Genomic DNA, 7355 nt, shown 5'->3' on the forward strand with positions numbered 1-7355 from the left:
TCTAAAAATGACACCTTAACATATACGCTAAAATGGCTTTATTATGACAGATAAGGGAATGTTTTAACAACATTCCAACTACTATCCAATGAAATTGAGCCTATTATACACACCCCTGCCCCATCCAATAGAAACCAAGCCCCTACTGAGATTATACCCAATAGAAACAGCTGAAAAAACGGCTTGGAGATGACAGTAAACTCTCTTTCTGATCAGATCATGATGAGAAATAGGGCTAATACAGAAATGTCTACAGCCACACTGCCTTGAATGCACCTGATCCCGTCTGATCTTGGAAGTAAAGCAGGGCCAGGCCTGGTCAGTACCTGGATGGGAGACCGCCTGGGAACACCAGGTGCGGTAGGAACATTTTTTAAATAATAGGTATGAAGTCATAACTAAAAAGGCTGGGTCTGTATATATATTTTTCCAAATCTGGAACACTGTATTCTAACATAGGAATTTTTGTATTTTCTCTGAATAAAAATGATCAGATGCAGATAGAGCTTGACAAAATAAGGATACCATCTAAATGTATTATAATGGATTTTTTAATCACAAATTTTTAAACTATAAACTGTATATTTTAAACACACATTTCAGGTCAGTAAAACAGGAAGTGCTTAACAAACACTTCCTGTTCCACAATTTTATGGCCAGCAATCAGTCTGGTATAAAAAGACCACTACTAACACCATAAAACCAGTCTTGATAAAGGTCTCTTTGTGACCGAAACGCGTCGACTGGTAAGCATAATTTCATTTTCTATTGATCTAAAAACAATCTACACCATCATATCTTTCTTTTACAGAAGGATCATCCAGGGATTATAACAAAATATTTGCCAAGAAGATAGAATTTTGGGTTGGAAAACGGATAGCAAGTACTGACACTGCTATTCAGTATAAAACACTTGGAAAATCACCATAACTATTGCTGTTAGGATTCACAACACTTTAAGGATTATTGTTTTTTCTTAAAGAGACACACTACTTATTATAATTTATTGTTGGATTATTTTTTCTATTAAGTTTTCACTGTTGGACTATTTTTTGGACTATTATTTACATTTATATAAGTTACTATTGGAACACACCACAATGTTTTTGTAAATTTTTGGTTTTTCATTTTTCACAATCTTTGTTATTAATTCACGTTTTTTGAAGATCAACCTATTTTTTGACCATTAATATCTTTTGTACACTAATTTTTGCACACAACTTTTTTGATACACATTCTTTACATTGGTTTATTGCTGTCACAATATTTTTTACTTGACAATGCGTATGTGGTAAACACACAGTTAAAGGTCTTACTCAGAGCCTTACACATTAGTCACTATTGGCAATATTTAGTATTGCATAGAATCGAGAACATTATTGGTTAGATAATATTATATAACTGACTAATACATTTCACCTATTATGTGTATGTGGTAAACACAAAGTTGAATTTTTGTTGTGAGCCTTATACTTAATTTGGAATTTTTTAGGAATATTTTTTAAGAGCATTGTTTGCACAATTTTAAATGCCATATCTGCTATTTAACTATTTGTTTTAACTATTCATTTAGCTATTATTGCTGTACAAATTTGTGTATGTGTATATGGTAAACACAAAGTTGAATTTCTGTTGTGAGCCTTATACTAAATTTGGAATTTTTTATGAATATTTTTAAGAGCAATGTTTGCACCATTTTAAATGCTATATCAGTTACATAACTATTTGTTTTAACTATTCATTTAGCTATTATTGTTGTATAAATTTGATTGTTTATACATGGATCCATGTTTTTAACTTATTTGTGTACTCAATAAATTGTTTATTGTAATTGTTTGACAATATTGCATTAGGTCCAGACCCAGCCTTCGTATAGTTGGCGCTTTGGTATACCTTATTAGTTTCATCTTTCCATTTTGACAACTAGGTGTCAAATTATCAAAGCCAGAGGTCTTATTTAGTAGGCGCTAGGTGTACTCCACTATCAATATTTCTTTTCCTAGTAACACTCAGCTGCCAGCTATATAAATACTGTAAATATAATGGATTCATTCAAACATTTAAGACAAGCAATTGACATTAATATTAACACCACAGGGAAAGAGTCAGACTCAAGTCCAGATGAGGAGGACACTGTAGATATACAGCTGATCTTTAGAGAACTTGAAAGACTGTTGATTTCAGAGGTAAAATATAAAGCAGATATATCCTTCCTAAAGAAATGCTTAGAGTTAGAGATTATACCTAAGGGATTACTGATACATAAAGAATGTGCATTCCCCCTTTCAGAAACCATAGCTAACAAATGGAAGAAGGTCCTAATAGACACTTCAAGAAATTTGATAAAACTCATCATTGAGTATAGGGAGATTCTAACAGCAAACATAGATCTTGAAATAAAAGATGATGAGGTGATAATTTTGAATTTGGAAAATTCAGGACCAGAATCCAAAGATATAACAGAGAGGAAAGAGAATCTTTTTAAAAAAGTAAGCAAAATAAGGGATGATATTATACAAAAGAAAACTAAAAAACTAATGAGGGAACTAGATAATAAAGAGGAATTAGACAAGAAAGAAGGAGATGATGACAGAGGCTCTATAAAAGAGGGAGGAACTGACATAGAAAATACACATGTGGAAGTCACCACTGATGAATCTGGAATATGGACGACGATGACACATAAAAATAAAAACAATAACAAAATTAAGACCAAAAGAGAATATAAAAGCCCAGTAAGGATAGAACCACACTATTATCATAGAAGAGACTATAATATACCCTATAGACAGAATCATCATATAGGAAGACAACACAGACAATATGACTCATACTACGAACCAAACACTAGACAATATGGTAATAGGCAGGGTGACTATACTGACAATAGACAATATAATAATCAAAGATGGGATAGAAGACAGTTTAATAATCTAAGAAACAGAAGAGATTATCCCACAAACTCATATAGAGAGCGAAGACATTTTGAATATGAGCAAAGAGAGAGGTATGAACCACACAGATATGGGGAAAGCTATCATCATCACCAAGAAGATAGACATTTTGATAAACCAATGAATTATTATAAAGGCTATGATAATCATTTTGAGAATAAGACCACACATGATACTCCTAGATGGGAGAAAAGATATCCAAAACCTAGAGAGGAAGAGGACAACAGGAAACAAAAAGAAATCAAAAGGAATGAAGAAAGACAACATATAAAGAAAACCGAATTGAGGACAGAACCATCGACCTCAACCAAAACATATACTACAAAATCACCTTCTTCTTCTTTTTTAGAGGTAGATCGATACCTACACAAAGGAAAAGAGCAAAATCAGTCAACAACAAGAGTAAAAACAAGACCCATAGAGGGAGAAGAGGAGGAGCAAAAATAAAGAAGAACAACGATATAAAGTCAGCCTATAAAGATCTGGGAACCAATGGAGGAACAATTTCTGATGACAAGAAAAAAGACACCAATGGAGGAACAATTTCTGATGACAAGGAAAAAGACACCAATGGAGGAACAATTTCTGATGACAAAGAGAAAAACACTGAAGGAGGAATATTTAATCTAAGTTCATATGAATTGAATGAAGATGAAAAATCTGTTCTTAAATTTGGTTTATCTTTTGCTCCATCAAGAAGCCTTAATAAGTTCACTACTTTCGTAAGTACAAAAGAATTTATCAGAAGACTAACTCTTAAGAGATTCTTTTTAAGACCCCCAACAGAAAGAATGGGATATGGGTTTAATGAAGCTGAAAACTTAATGATAATTACAAGCACACAGAGCTAAGGCCGAAATCAACTTTTTATCCTACAACTCACAAAGGGACGGCAATCGAGACATTTGAAACAGTAGTGTGCAGAGAAATACGTGATATAAGCTCTAAAAAACTGAAGAATAAGAAACAGAATCTATCAGAGAAACAGTTGGAAACCATTAAGAATTTGGAACAAAACCAGAACCTCACTATAAAATCTGCCGATAAAGGAGGAGGAATCGTAGTCATGAATAGAGATGACTATGAAGCAGAGAACAGACGTATCCTAAGTGACAACAACACCTATTATAAATTATCAAAAAATCCAGTGGACACATTTAAAGAAGAACTGGTAACACTGCTGAAGAGGGCCAAGGAAGAAGGAATATTGAATGACAAAGAATACAACTATTTGAATGTACATCATCCAATAACTCCATTGTTATATCACCTTCCAAAGATCCATAAATCCCTCCAAAATCCGCCAGGAAGGCCAATAATTTCCGGGATAGGTTCATTAAGTAGCAACCTATCTGAATATGTGGATAAACATCTGCAAAAACACGTGAGGCAACTCCCCTCCTTCTTGAGAGATTCGACTCAGATACTTAATCTCCTGGAAGAGCTGACATGGGAAAAGGATTATATCCTGGTGACTTGTGACGTGACAGCATTGTACACGAGCATCCCGCATGAAGAGGGACTGGAAGCAGTGAAATTCTACCTCGAAAAAGATCCGGAAATTCCATCTGAACAGATTGAATTCATTTTGGATAGTATTCATTATATTCTAAATCACAACTACTTCTGCCATGATGGCAAATTCTACCGACAAATTTGTGGGACGGCGATGGGGACCAGGTTCACGCCGAGCTACGCCAATCTGTATATGGGCAAATGGGAGGAAATATTTTGGGACTCCTGCCCAGCCGGCGCGGACCTGGTCCTCTATCGTCGATACATAGATGATATAATCATAGTTTGGAAAGGGTCACAGGCAGACTTGGAATACACCTTTGAAGTGATGAATAAGAATACGGCCAATCTAAAATTCACATATGAATGGAGTCACATGACTCTCACATTCTTGGATCTGAACATAGAAGTGAAAGGAGGGAAAATAGAAACATCCACCCATTTTAAAAAGGTGGACAGTAACAATTATGTCCACAAAACAAGCTGCCATCACAATACATGGAAGAATAATATTCCAAAAGGACAGCTTTTACGTATGAGAAAAAATTGTTCTGATCCATCAAAATGGGAAGAACAGGCGCAAATAATAAAACAAAAATTTGTGGAGAGGGGTTATGAAGAAGAGATGTTGGACCAAAGAATTGATGAGGTAAGACAGATAGAAAGAAGAACACTCACCAACTATAAGGAGAGGAATAAGTGGAACAAAGACGAAGAAACTCTTAACATTCCTTTAATTACAGAGTATAGTGCAAACAGTAAGATCATAGAAAAGATCTTCCGGAAACACTGGGCACTACTTAAAGACGATGACATACTGGGAGAAAAATTATCTCAGGTACCAAAGTTTGTATATCGAAAAACGAACAACTTAAAGAATAAACTGGCACCAAGCATACAGAAGAAAAATCCTCCAGGAATACAAGACGTCTTTGGGAAAAAGATTAAGGGCTTCTTCCCCTGTCACACTTCCAAAGCATGCAAATGTGGAGTAAAAACGGATGAATTTCACTCCAACAATACCAGAGAAAAATACAAAATTGGAAACCTGATCCGTTGCCAAGATAAGGGAGTGGTCTATTTACTCCAATGTCCATGTGGCCTCAATACATAGGACAGACATCCAGGCCATTGCGAGATAGGATACGTGAGCATATCCTGCAAATTGAAAAACGCAATATGGATACCCCACTGTATAAACATTTCTCTATGAAACATCAAGGGAATATTAATACACTTAAATATATGGGGATTCAAAAAGTAACTAAGAACTGGAGAGGAGGCAATTACGAAAAGAAGTTACTAACGGCAGAATCCAAATGGATATTTTATTTAGACTGCTTATATCCCAGAGGGTTAAACAACAAAGAGGATCTATCTCACCTTTTAAACCTTAACTAAACTAACTATAATGAGATATAAAGGAAAAATCTCAAAAGCAACCCAGAGAAACTATGGGAATTTTACTAATCCCATGAGAAGTGCCTCTTTTGGCGAAGAACAGTATAATACTGTGTTTGCTTTTATGAATACACGGGTTGTGAAACATGATAGCAAGTATCATAATCAACGATCTTCTAAAAAAATTAAATTCCCCTAACTGTGTATGAATACCTCCTGCAATATCCACCTCTCTCTGCATATATGACAAATTTTAAACGTATACCCATATATGGGCATCTTCTGATTGCATTATGGCTCTATTCCTAATACTCTAGCACTGCTAGCTACATACCCCTCTATAAACTTTGTGATTTAGATAGATTTTCACAAGGTTAGTACCTAAAACATATTTGATGTTCATATTTAAAGAAGACAGCAATTCAATCATTCATATATATAAACTCAGACATAATACTCTGGATATATAGTACATAAACAGGAACAAATATAATTATAAATTATAATTTAAAAAGAAAAAGGTTTTGGGTGAACTAGGTTAACCCACAGATGCTTTACACTCGTCACTAGGGTACGCTATATGCCACACACCAATGAGTTTGTAATGATAGGTGTCTATTCTAAATTTGAAAAAAGATTTGAGGATAGTTTATCTGATAGTTTTTCTATGATTATATAACGCATCAATCAGGGCTAATATCTTTCCAGATAAGACACTACTAGTATAGAGGTCACTTTCCCACTCGATTGGATATTTATGTTAAACAAATAAAGGTTGTTTAATATTTCTACACCACCATCTGGTTCCCATACGTTTCTGTTCCACTTAAAACCTATTGAGGTTTCACCTTGTTTGTATAAAAAAAAAAAAATTCTCTTTATTCTGGATAATAATTCACACCTCAGCACAGACATAGCACTATAGCAAAATCCAGTATATAGAAGACAACAATATAACGCCATTAGGAATATTGTAAGGAATATATAATCAGCATAGATTGTGTAATAAGTAAAAGATGAAACTAGCAAGTCCGTCCTTTATATAGAATATGTCTTGTTTCCGCTTTTTATTCTCTTAGATTAGCAAGCATATGTAAAAATTGGCATCTAGAAATGACATCTAAAAATGACACCTTAACATATACGCTAAAATGGCTTTATTATGACAGATAAGGGAATGTTTTAACAACATTCCAACTACTATCCAATGAAATTGAGCCTATTATACACACCCCCGCCCCATCCAATAGAAACCAAGCCCCTACTGAGATTATACCCAATAGAAACAGCTGAAAAACGGCTTGGAGATGACAGTAAACTCTCTTTCTGATCAGATCATGATGAGAAATAGGGCTAATACAGAAATGTCTACAGCCACACTGCCTTGAATGCACCTGATCCCGTCTGATCTTGGAAGTAAAGCAGGGCCAGGCCTGGTCAGTACCTGGATGAGAGACCGCCTGGGAACACCAGGTGCGGTAGGAA

The 7355-nt window shown here is 34.8% G+C and overlaps 2 pseudogenes; both read left to right on the forward strand.

Moving 5' to 3' along the window:
- Nucleotides 1-248: 248 nt before the first annotated feature.
- LOC128655084 (uncharacterized) lies at nt 249-367 on the forward strand (annotated as a pseudogene).
- Nucleotides 368-7236: 6869 nt separating this feature from the next.
- LOC128654813 (uncharacterized) lies at nt 7237-7355 on the forward strand (annotated as a pseudogene).

Source organism: Bombina bombina, chromosome 3 (genome assembly GCF_027579735.1).
Source record: "Bombina bombina isolate aBomBom1 chromosome 3, aBomBom1.pri, whole genome shotgun sequence".
NCBI lineage: Eukaryota > Metazoa > Chordata > Amphibia > Anura > Bombinatoridae > Bombina > Bombina bombina.